Genomic DNA, 12,446 nt, shown 5'->3' on the forward strand with positions numbered 1-12,446 from the left:
TTGGAGATTCTGAGGTCGGGCTCCTCCCATTTTCCATGCCCTCCTGCCAGACAAAGTTGGGGGATTTGGTGCTGACAGGGAGGTATTGCTTGGGTTGGTGGGAAGCAGGTAACTTACTGCAAGGTTGGGATACAGAACTCAGTTTTACACTGACTGCCTTCCCAGTCACTTGTAGTATTCAGACCTAACATCTTCCTGTTTTCTTAATCTACAGTTTAAGCTTATTTTAAACACGAGTGCCCACCCTCAGGGTTTCCTGACACATCCTGTGGGGAAGACTGTTTGCTAACTTGAGAATATAAAATAGGCTTAAAAATAGTATTACTGCCCCACCCATACATTTCAAAAGAATAGGTATAGGGATATTCTTGTGTGAGATAAAAATGGTGTCTATCCGCTGCCCGCAGCTTCCCCTTCAGTTTTAATTACTTCCTTCCTCCCACTGTTTTTCAGACTATCAGAATTCTATCAGTCCCAAGCATATGGGGAAGTGGGCACCACCGGATGGCTATTGTCAGTCAGGAAATAGCTACCATTCAAACACTGTTTGCTAATGATCATATTTGATGTGATAAAATGGATGTGAATATTAAGTTTGAACCATCTCGGCACCATCTCAGATTTTAAACGCAGGCATGGAAACTGACAGCTTTGCATAAACCTCCTTCTTTCTATTTTCTGTGATTCTGACATATTCACATTCCACTAAATAAGAGTGAACACCATCCTCCGCCCACTCACCAGGCGTTCACTTTATATATAGCTATAGATATTCGATGCAAAACAAAGAAAAAAACTATTCATCTGAGGTAGAATTCGTGGCATGCTGTTAAGGAGACAGGGGGCAAAATTTCTATATTTCATTATCAGCCCCGGTCTTGCTCTACAAAATTCTCTAGGTAAAGAAATCATATTTGTTGTGTTTGGGGCTCCTACTTGTTTATTCAGTAATTTATTCATTCCATGTTTAATGGATGCTTCGTGGACACTTCAGACTATAGATTGTAGATACCTGGGAGAATGGCCTGGTTCTTGTATAAGGGAGTCAAATGGCTGAATGCTATTAACTGTTCTATCTGGGGATGGAGGACAGGATTTGTATAGATTTTTCAGAAATTTTAATTCAGATAGAAGACTTTGTTTTGCAAACCTTTGTACTTTGTGCTTTCCGTGGTCTGTGCACATTTGGGAAACTACAGATTTGTTGGAAGCCGAAACCATAGACATTCTCAAGGTTTCAGTTTTAGGGAACCTTATATGCCTTGCATAGGTTTTTGGTCTGCAGATCTGAAGACTGTGGGTGGAGAATCAGAGCGTCTGGTCTCAGAACTGCTTTTCTACTCAGCACTATGGTGAGGAACACAAAAGGAATGCACCCATTCAGAGATGTGCCAGTGCTTGGAAACGTATCATCTCCCCCTTCTGATCCTTCACACAATGTGACAGTTCCAGATCCAAACAGCCGGGGTCGTCAAATCTCTGTGTTCTCCCCCTGAATGATTTCTACAGGCTGTATTTCAGTAAAAGTCAGAAAATGTTACTCTTGGCTTAAATTTCCATTCTCTAATTCTTTTCTACTTCACTTCATTTTCTTTTTTAAAAAATTACTTGTCTTAATTTTTAATGGGATTTTTATTTACTTATTTTGTGGGGAAATGGGTATGCCATGACATATGTGTAGAGCTCAGAAGATGACTTGTGGGCATTGGCTCTCTTTCTCTCCATCATGTGGGTTCTGAGGATCAAAGCTGGGTTGTCAAGCATCATGGCAAGTGCCTTTCCCAGCTGAGCCATCTTACCAGCGTTCATTTCATTGTCTTCTTGGCTTATCAATAACCAAGGCACAGACTCTGAAAATAAATAGAACATCATGGTGTTCTATTTGAATTCCCTGTAGGTATTGAAGGATTGACTGTGAAGAAGGAAAACATAGAAGACCTCCAGCTGGTCCACTCTTCTCAGAGTAGGCATATCATTTTAAACAAGTCATGCTTGTTTCCAGTTCACAAAGGGACTCCATGCTCACGTTTGATTTTGGCTATCACTAACTTGATGACTTTCATGACTGACTACTAGCCATTTTCATTTTGAGCAATTCTTGTCCAACCAGACCTGGTGGATAAGGTCTGTGACCCAAACTACTTGAGAGGCAGAGCCTAGAGGATATCATGTCCAAGGCTAACCTTTTCTATAGTGTGAGATAATTTAGGGAAATCTTTTGTCAAAATAAAAGTAAAAGGAGACCTGGGGATATAGCTCAGTGGTAGAGCATTTTTCTAGCATGTACAAAGCCTTGGGTTCAGTCACTAATATCATACACCACACTCACACATACATACATACATACAGACAGACAGACACACAAGCACGCACGCATGCACGCACGCGAGGTGTGGGGACAAAAGAAGATAATCTGACCTAAGATTTACCTATTTCTGGTCTAGAGAAATTTACCTCCAGGATACATATTGTCCATAAACAATGTTCAAACAGTGATCACTGGTGGTCCAATACCTGATAACAAAATGCATTTCCTGATGCCAGCCCTGTCCCTTCCGCTGAGAGGCCTCAGTATAATGCTGAGAAAATTTTAAACTTGAAAGACTCCCTCTGAAGTTGTCCAGGAAAGACTCATGGGACACTGGACCTTTCTTACCGCTGTCTCATTACGACTGTTCTCGACCATGCCAGTGATAATAAGCTAGGCACATTCTATCTTTGTGGGACATCAGGCTCCACTGACATCAGCAGTTAACATAGCAGTTGACTTCCGGAAACCTCATAAATCTGTGTTTGAAGTTTTCTGCTATTGTGATGATCTTCTTTCACCCGAGTTCCCATGGTAGAGTGGGTGGGTAATTTTGTTTCTCAGGATGTAGCTACATTTCCTTCTTTTTTCCCCTACCCTGGCTGACATTCATCAGAGTCGAGGAAAGTGTTCCATTTTTAGCAGAGTTGAGGATGGATGGAAAACTCAGTGAGAAACCCGGCCCACATCGGCACCACGTGGCTGTCAGTAACCACTTCTTCTTAACGTTTCCCTGGAAGAGATTCTCTGAATTGGTTCTCCAGCATTGGGATATATGCAGCTGCCTTCCCAATGACCTCACAGACACGGAGGCAGGTCACCTGCCCACAGCTCCGTTTCCTTCTTGTGCAAAGACTTTTGCAGCAAATTGTAGTCATTGATAAGAAAGTCTGATGCCAGCAAGGGTGGGGATTCTGATAACTCCAACCTCTGCAGCTGGACACCTAAGGGCTCTGTCACATATCATTTGCCTCCTGCACTTCCCAGCCTCATAAGCCTGGTGTCTTCTATGGTTACAATGATTCATTCTAGTCAAGGCGTATCTGCTTTACCAGCACTAGGAAAACAGTTTTCCTCCAAAGCTCAATTCCCCACAGTCATATCCCTCAGGGGCAGAAGGGATTTTTTTTTCTTTTGGTAAGAGCAACAGTAAGAGGCACTTTTAATTGAAAATGGAACCCATCTCTCCAACTATATTTACTATGTCACCCAGTGTTGAGGTCCATCCCTTTAGAAATGAGGTCATACTATTGTGAGAAAGCCAGATGAAGGGGCTAGGTTTTGTTTCATGGCCCTCTTCAGGAAACCAGTTAGGGTCAATTGACTAGGGAACTTTATAAAGATTACATCAGCATCACTACTCTGATGGTATACTAACCATGAGAAACACACTCATTGTGAGTTCTAATACAGATATTATGGTGCCAGCTGTTTTCTACTCTGAATCACAGATTTCAGCTTACCATACCACTCCACGTGTGTGAGGATGGCTTCTTTCCATTTTTCTAAACTGCACTGTTGGCCATAGAGTCCCATATAGAATCAAGGGTGATATGGAAGAAAGTACTCGGTGATAGTTCATGTATGCCACATATGGGCCATAGCAAAAGTTACAGCCAGACCCACATATTTACATTGCCATCAATATTGCCTGTGTTTAATTAGAATATTCATCATTTTCTTCTCCCATTCAGAGTCCTCATAGCTATCCTCAAGCCACCCTCCTTGCAAATTCTCTAGTTGGTCTCCAGGGACTGATTTTGGAGCCCTGGCTGCTTTGGAAGACTGTGGAATGAAAAGCACTCAATGCAGATGGAAAGGGAAGCCTACTCTTAATGACTAGCCTGGGACTTGGGCCCCAAGGTACGGGTAACCCAAAAATTACTCTAGAAGGAAGAGTGGCTATCTAGAAATAATTCTGATTTTAACAAGTTTCCAAAAGATTTTCACATTGTCTTTTATAGCAACCCAGCTCTTTTATATTTTGTATCAGTATTTATTCTTATTTTTGACAAACAATTCCCCAATACCACTATATGGAAGATAGGAATCTAGGCCAGTTCTCCAACTATCACCTGCATGAGAACTGTCCAGAGTGAGTCATCCAATGCATCACCGGCATCCGACCATCAGATCTCTGATTCAGCACATCCACATATCTGGAAAAGGACCCAAGAATCTGTGCTCCTGATGAATTCCAAGTGACAGTCATGCTGGCCTGAGATATACCTTTAGAGCCATAATTCTTCTTACTAGAAATGAAAGTGATACGTTGTGATCTCTTGAAACTTGATGTCTTTTTATTGTTCTTTGGTAACAGCAAACTCCATGGCTTCAAATTGGAGTTACAAAGTCCACTCAGTGTGTAGAAATGTAGCTTGATTTTTCCCCCAGGGCAGGACGGGCTGTAACTTCAGAATAGTTAATACAACTGGTCTCACTCTTTTCTCACATCACTCCTCATAATGGTTTATACAACATAGCAAAATCAGTGCACTATGAATTGTAGAGCAATCCAACATCCATTTCCTTTTACACAAGTCTTGGGGAAAATTCGCTAATGAAAGAAGGATTGGAAGAAGTGAGGAAAATCAGTTCGAGACAGTAGCATCCACAAACTTAGATTACATAGCAGTACGGGAGATAAGTGATGGGTCAGGGAGCAGATGAGAATGGCCACAGAACCAACTGGATGCAGAAACCTCTCTAGTGTGTGAAGTGAAAGCAGGGATGATGTAAACAGTGATTCTGGAACTTAGCCTTAGAAGGTACTCAGTAGTCATTTGCTAATTACTGCGACGACAATTCAATAATACTTAAAGGAAGACAATACAGAGGTGAGGAGAAAAAAAAGCTCCATTTCAGAAATTTCTCAGAACTTCCAGATAGAAAAGTCCTGTGAGTCGGTTGTATCTAAACAAATAAGGGTTTAGGGCAAGTTTGAGGGTGTAGACACAACTTATCCAGAGCAGTTACTGAAAAGAATGCATTAGAGGAGACATCCACAGTTAGGAAGCCAAGTCTGTATGCTGTGGCACACCAATAGTAAAGAAGAAGGTAAATAAATAAACCACAGGGAAGTCTGAAAAGGAACATTCAAGAGGAAGAAGCAGAGGAGAACAATGTTTCAGAAGACACAGGAGAAGACCATTTGACAGGAAAATAGACATTGTACCCATTGCTATACACAAGCCCAATAAGAGGAAATTTGGGGGAAAAAAATCAATAAATCTGGGAGTTATGTCATCATAAAACTTTACTGGCTCCTGACAGGGTCATTTAATTTCAGTGAAACAAAGAGAGAGAACTCAGGCAAGGAAGGAAGTGAGTACACACTGTTCCTTGAATAGTCCAGCTGTGAGGTGAAGGGCCCAGAGATAACAGCAGAGAGGATGATTTCTCCATGTGAGGCTTAAACGTGCTTCTAAATAAGATGAAAAATCACCCAAGTGAACAAATGTGAAAACACAGAGGGAGGAGAGGGAGGAAGAGGGAAAGAGAGAGACGGAGAGAATGCATTCTCTCTGGGAAAAAGGTATGCCTGCTCTTTGGGTCCAGAAGGAGCAGAAGGGCTGAGAGCACAAATCGATCTATTTGCAGAAAGATAGCGTTGATCGCATAGAGTCTTTGTTCATGGCATAGAAGACAAAGACACTTGCTAAGATGGAAAAGAGCCCCAACAGGTAGGACGTTGAAAGAGAGGAGGTTTGAGTGAATCTGTGTGCCATGGAAGAATCCACAAAAAGCATGTGAAAAAAATAGTGTTAGGGTAATGCTGCCTTCCTGTATAGTACTGGGTATGAAACACCATACACTGGTTAATGACACCATTTTTTCTCAACCATGTTCAACAATCTGAGGAATAGAGAAAAAAAGGATGCGTTAATGGATGGCTGTATTTTCAGGAAAACAGCAGGATTAAAATCTCCAGGATGCTGCAAAGAGTATGGATTATACAGTCTAGGATATTTATGAAAATGAAGAAAGCTGTGGATGGACTGAAAAAACAAAATGTTCAGAATTTTGAAGAGTAAGAGTCTAAGATTTTAAGAGATAAGGATAATGTTCAGTAGCTGATGTATTATTTTACACTTATACAATATTATGATCTAAGTATTGTTTAATATTAATTTATTAAATCTATGTCATGATCTCATTGACTATTATTATTATTATAGTTACAGCCCAATTGGTAGTTTCCCCAAATTGCAGGTAAACTGGAGTTACAGCAACAATTTAAATCTGATGCACAGAGAAATGCAACTGCCTGTAGTCAGAGGATATTAAGTGAAAAAACTAGGAAATAAACTCAGGCTATTGGCTACAGAGTTGCAATCAATACTGTAGCCTGCTTCCTCTTGATGTTTTCAATTTCAGAGCTGCTCTAGGCTGATAGCCTTCAAACTTTGCTACAGTTTAGATTTAGCCAGCCCAGCCCAGAAAAAAAAAATCCCTGGAAGGGAGATACAGAGGTCAGTGTTTTTTGAAGCTCTCATGATGATTGCAATGTGCAGGCAAGTTTGATAACTACTGATCTAAGCTAACTGAAGAAGGAGCACAGGTCATTCTGATCGTATCAATGGGTAAATCAAAGTCGACAACGTGAGTCAAAATAGTACAAGAAAATGCTCTTGCTGTGGTGGGAGATCTGGTTGAATTCAAAACATTTAAAGACAATTAATCAGTGTAGACTCAAGAATGGGAAGTGTGTTTACTGTTCTTGTTGATGTGACAAAATATCGGAGGGAGGGAGGGAGAGAAGGAGGGAGGGAGGGAGGGAGGGAGGGAGGGAGGGAGGGAGGGAGGGAGGGAGGGAGGGAGGGATTTGGCTCCTGGTGAGGAAGACAGTAGCTCTACCCATGGCAGCAGTGTGAAGCAGCTGGTCACATTGCATACACAGTCAGGAAGGAGGGAGAGATGAATTCTGGGGCTATGCTTTTCCTTTTTATCAGTCGGGGACCTAGGCCCACCGAACGGTGCTACTCACATTCAAGTTGGTTTTCCCACTCCTCACTTAAACCTCTCTGGAAATACAAGTGCTCATATAAAACATTCCTAAGTGGTTCTAAATCCTGTCTAGTTGGCAAGATGAATCATCACAGAGAGTAGGGCAAAAATCCAGATGGCAAGCATCCTAGAATAATAATAATAATAATTAATGTCTGATTTCTAACCCCTGCCCCAGTATATAGGAGAATCACTTATTGGCAGACTAAAAAGCTGCATTTAAAAATGAATGGCCAGGCTCTTTTTGTCTCACATTCTAGAGTAAAAGCTTCTTCATCTACCCTTATGCCTTCTCTACTTGTACAACCCAAACTGAAGCTTGTCAATCAAAACCCACTATCAACAGCTCAAATCCCCAGGGGAGGGACCCTAAATATCTATATAAAAACCAAGAGCAGGTAACAAAACATGCATGAATATAATATCCAACTATAGATTGCCAATTAATTTGTCTGATTATAACAAAAGTGATATCTATTATAGAACATATTATTTTATATGCCATTTGAGAAGAATGCACTTCAATTATGGTGTGAAATACTGTTAATTCAAAGGCAAACCTTGATTCTAAAAGTATTAAAAATCTTACTTTCCAGAAGAATGGATATATTAGAGTTGATGAGATTTAGAATTTGAGAAAAAAAAAAACAGCTATACCAAACTACCAAAATAGAAGGAGCAGAAGAATGATTCAAAATTTGAAAATATTTTTTAATGTGTTCAGAGAGATCCATAAAGTTACTAATTGTAAAAGATAAAAATATTGCTATTTCAATAAGACTATAAGAAAGAGTTTTGGGAAATTTAAAGTATAATTGTCTTTTTAAAAAAATTAAGCAAAGGTCTTAGGCATGGTATGTCCAGCAAAGGATGTGATGGAATTTTTAGGAGCTGGAGCTTATTGAAAGCTGCTTCAGAGATGTGCATTGTTCTGAGTGGTCTCTTAGAGTTACTATTGCTGTGAAGAGACACCATGACCACAGCAACTCTTACAGAGGAAAAACATTTAACTGAGGGTGGCTTACATTTTCAGAGGTTTAGTCCATTATCATCATGGTGGGACATGGTGGTGTGCAGGCAGACATGGTGCTGGAGCTGAGAATTCTATGTTTTTATCCACAGGCAACAAGAAGTAAACAGACTCACTGGAAGTGGCTTGAGCACATATGAGACTTCAAAGCCTGCCTCCACAGTGACACACTTCCTCCACCAAGACCACACCTACTCCAACAAGGACACACTTCCTAATAATGTCACTCCCTTTGGGGGCCATTTTCTTCCAAACTACAGCAGGTGGATTCATGTGTTTCTCAAGAGACTGATAGGTCTTACAAGTTAGACCTCTCAGGACTGAATTAGTTACAAAAGAGTAAGCTCTCCCCTCCATTTCTCACAAACATGTTTATATGCACTCTCATCGAGTCATACATGTGCCACAAGGTCCTCACAGAAGCCAAGCAGGTGACAATACATGGTCTTAGACATAAAGACCTGTAAGCAAATAAACTTTGTGCATAAATTACCTAGCCTTGGGCATTTTCTCATTGCAAAAGATAATAGACTAAGAAGTGGGCTACAGTAGAACTAAATCTTTTTTCTTAAGATTTTACAAGAATATATAAAGTGGCCTAAAATATCACAGGAAAGTTCAGAGTTAAGAGTTCGCTGGAGATTATGCAACACAGTAAGTGCATATTTTGCAAAAAAGAAGTGTGAAAAAGAAGAATAAAATTTAAACCAATGCAAAACATCATCTTTAGAACTAAAATGGATCTAAGCCTTCATATTCAGTGCTGGGGCAATGTGGAGTAAAGTGAATAAAAAAAAATTCAAATTTCAAAGGTGGAGGAAAAATATTTTTCAAACTTTTGAGAACAAAGGAGAAGAGGGAACTATTAACAAAAGCCATGAACAAACTGTCATCAACTTCTAATCCATCACCTAAGACATCAAGAGACAATACAGGAAATGCTATAAAACTTGTACACACGGGTATCTAGGTATGCACCCCTACATACACTCCATATAAACACACGATACTATACCTAGCCCAAATGTCAGCATAATAGGGGAGTGGGGTGTTGGGGGAAGGGAGGCACTATGTTTTTAGGCATGCAAACGCTCATACTCTTTGACCCACTATTTCTGGAAAAATATAGTATTTCCGGGAAAAGCAGTAAAAGCTGAAAGAGAATCTAAGAAAGATGAGTGTAGGGGTTTCTAGAACTGTGGAATTAATCTACTTAAGTGAGAAGAAGAAAATTGCAACCAAGCTACAAAGAAATAAATCCACAAAGTGAGTTAAACAAGGTCAGAGAAGGTAGTTAGAGGCCACTGAGAAACAATGTTTTCAAGAAGAAAATAGGCTCCCTGTTACAGGCTATAAATAATTTGGGGATTAAGTGAAACTGTATTATTCTTTCAACAATATAAAAATCCACAAAATGCCAAAACTTTTAATATATACTATATATGAAGGTACTAAAGAGTATTTATACATATTTACAAAGCAAATAAAAATAGAGCATGATTTTGAACATTTCTCTAGAGATGTTCATCAGAAGGTTTTGTTTATGATACAAGGAAAACATTAGCTTCTACATCGGTCCATTCACCATGAATTACATTAAATATTTATAAAATTTTTTAACTTTGATTTTTAAAAGATAAACTCCATAAATGAAGTATAGATAGGTAATAAATAATCATTATTTACCTTACATGATACAGAGTCAAAAATAACCTACAGTAGATATAGGCAGGGAGTTTATTGGCGGTTATTATATATATAAATATATCAAACATATATTCAAAAGCATTTAAAATATCTGTTTAAAATATACTGTTTAAAATTGTAAAAGTAGAATGAAAGAGCTAAAATATTCAGATTAATATAAAACATTAAAAGGAAGAACAGGGTTGTATTCGTGGGCTGAATTCTTTGGTTACTGATTGAGATATAAGAATATTATTGCTATCAATAGAGACCATTAACTAGAAATTCAAAAACAGAAATATCCCAAATCAGGTTGCTCCTTGTAAGCAGAATAGTAGGAAAGGGAAAGTTTTGTTATTTCATACCTACATATCACGCTTGGGCTTTTATTACCACTGCTTTTATGATTAAAGAAAAATGACCAGTCAAGGTGATAGCAAAACAAATTTATAAAGCCGGATTTTTTTCCCTCATAGACATCTCAGCAGCTCCCCACAGCTGAAAGGTGAGTCTTGCTCACCGAGGCACAGATAATCCATAAACCTCATTACAGCCGGGAACTTCCATGTCCCTCCATCATCACAATAGCTTATTTTATTACCTACAACCACCAAAATAGAATTGATTTTTACTCATTTTGCCGTGGCCACATGCTGGGCTCTAGTGAGAAGCAAAATGACCAAAGGACACACTGCCACGGGAAGAAAAGAACAATCTCAAGACACCACTGATTTCTGACTGGAAAATAGTCCCCGAATAATGGGAGCTGCTCCAGGGAGCATGCCCGCCACAATTCATGACTCTGTACAAATGGAAGCACAGATTTCTTTATAAACCCAGTAGGAATTTGCCACAGTCTACAGCATAATGGAGCCAATTTTCATATCAGTGTTAGGGAAGACCTATTGCAAAGTTTCACATTGTCTAGTGAGGGTCCAATAGGTGTGGGAACAAAACCCAGATGAGCTACGGAGGCGGTCTATCTATCGCATGTGGGGCTCGGAAGTTTTTTCGTGGTTGAGGTTTAAGTGAGATCAGTAAACAAATTCACAAATGATGTTTTCAGCTGAGTTCTGGGTATTCTCGGATGCAGATCTTTGTATTGAACAAATACCAAATGCCTCTCACACTGTAGCTAATTGTTTAGTGATCAGCTGAATGGAGTATTGTGGGAAATAACAAGAAATCCTACTGGCTAATAGAAGAGTCAGACAGGGGAAACTTACCTACCCATCTGTTATCTCTGGCACTCATTAATCACACTGGCATTTAGGAAATGGCAGCCAGGTGCCCGGGATGGTAGAAAATGGAAGCTGTAAGAAAGAAAAGGAAAGAAAGGTTTAAGGAGTTTTTTTTTTTTTTAACCCACCCCGCCCCCCCCCCCCCCAGGATATGTGTTATGGAAAGGGGATGAGGGAAAATGCCCCAAGCTCAGTCATTACTCCCCCTTAGCAGTATGTATTTTCATGTACCCAGTTCCTCCCTTTATTCCCAGACTGGAGGAAACAAGCACATGGAAATGTTAGAAAAACATTTTTAACCCTATTCTTAGTGATTAATGATTCATAAATTTGGGAGTCTACTCACAAAGCAACCCATTATGACAATGAGTAAACCTGTTTTTTTTGTTTTGTTTTGTTTTGTTTTGTTTAACAATTAAACAATGGTTATTCACATCTGGTCCTCAGCTTCTTTTACTTGATAAAAATCCCAAATACCAGACTGTCTGATTTGATACCACATGCCTGAAAATCTTGTTCCAGTACAGTGTGGGTGAATTCTTCTATAGTCATTACTGAGATGTGTTCAAGTTAGCACTATGTGACAAGTCTACCAATGACAAGAGAACAATATGGGCTGACACTGGGATCATCCCTTTAGTGTCAGATATTCCTTATCTCATTTGATATTTACAGAGATGAGCTAGATAACATGATATTTTTACATTTATAATACTACATGGCAGTTATATATATTTTGAAAGGCCATTTTCCTTTTCACCTTGCGTGCATGTACATGTGGCAAATATACACATGCGATGTGTGTACTTGTTTTCACATGTGTGCACATGTCTGAGTGGAGGCCAGTGGTTTTTGTCAGATCTTCATCCATCACTGTCCACTTTATTTACTGGGGGCCAAGGTCTCTTCCTGGACCCAGAGCTCACTGGGCTAAGCTAATCTATCTGGAGAGTTTGTCGAGGAAACTTCCTATCTCTATCTCCTGAGAGCTGAGAGTGTCAGTAGGCAGCCATACCTGCCCAGATTGTATGTGGGTGTGGGGATTCGAACTCAGGTCCTCATGCTTGCACAGACAGTATTTTACTCATTGAGCCATCTCCCTTGCTTGAAACATAATTTCTTAAATCTCTTAAGTACAGAAATGTTTGAAATACTGTTTCATAAGATTTGTTTA

The 12,446-nt window shown here is 39.6% G+C and overlaps 1 long non-coding RNA gene across 1 annotated transcript in view; it reads right to left on the reverse strand.

Annotated features, from left to right (window-relative positions):
• The window catches only part of LOC143268002 (uncharacterized), a 77,099-nt gene extending 65,825 nt beyond the window's left edge, over window positions 1-11,274 (reverse strand). The window contains exon 1 of the long non-coding RNA XR_013043588.1: window positions 11,258-11,274. This is a non-coding gene — a long non-coding RNA (uncharacterized LOC143268002). The remainder of the gene's footprint in view (window positions 1-11,257) is intronic.
• Between the last annotated feature and the right edge of the window lie 1,172 nt (window positions 11,275-12,446).

The sequence above is a fragment of the Peromyscus maniculatus genome, chromosome 12 (assembly GCF_049852395.1).
Source record: "Peromyscus maniculatus bairdii isolate BWxNUB_F1_BW_parent chromosome 12, HU_Pman_BW_mat_3.1, whole genome shotgun sequence".
NCBI lineage: Eukaryota > Metazoa > Chordata > Mammalia > Rodentia > Cricetidae > Peromyscus > Peromyscus maniculatus.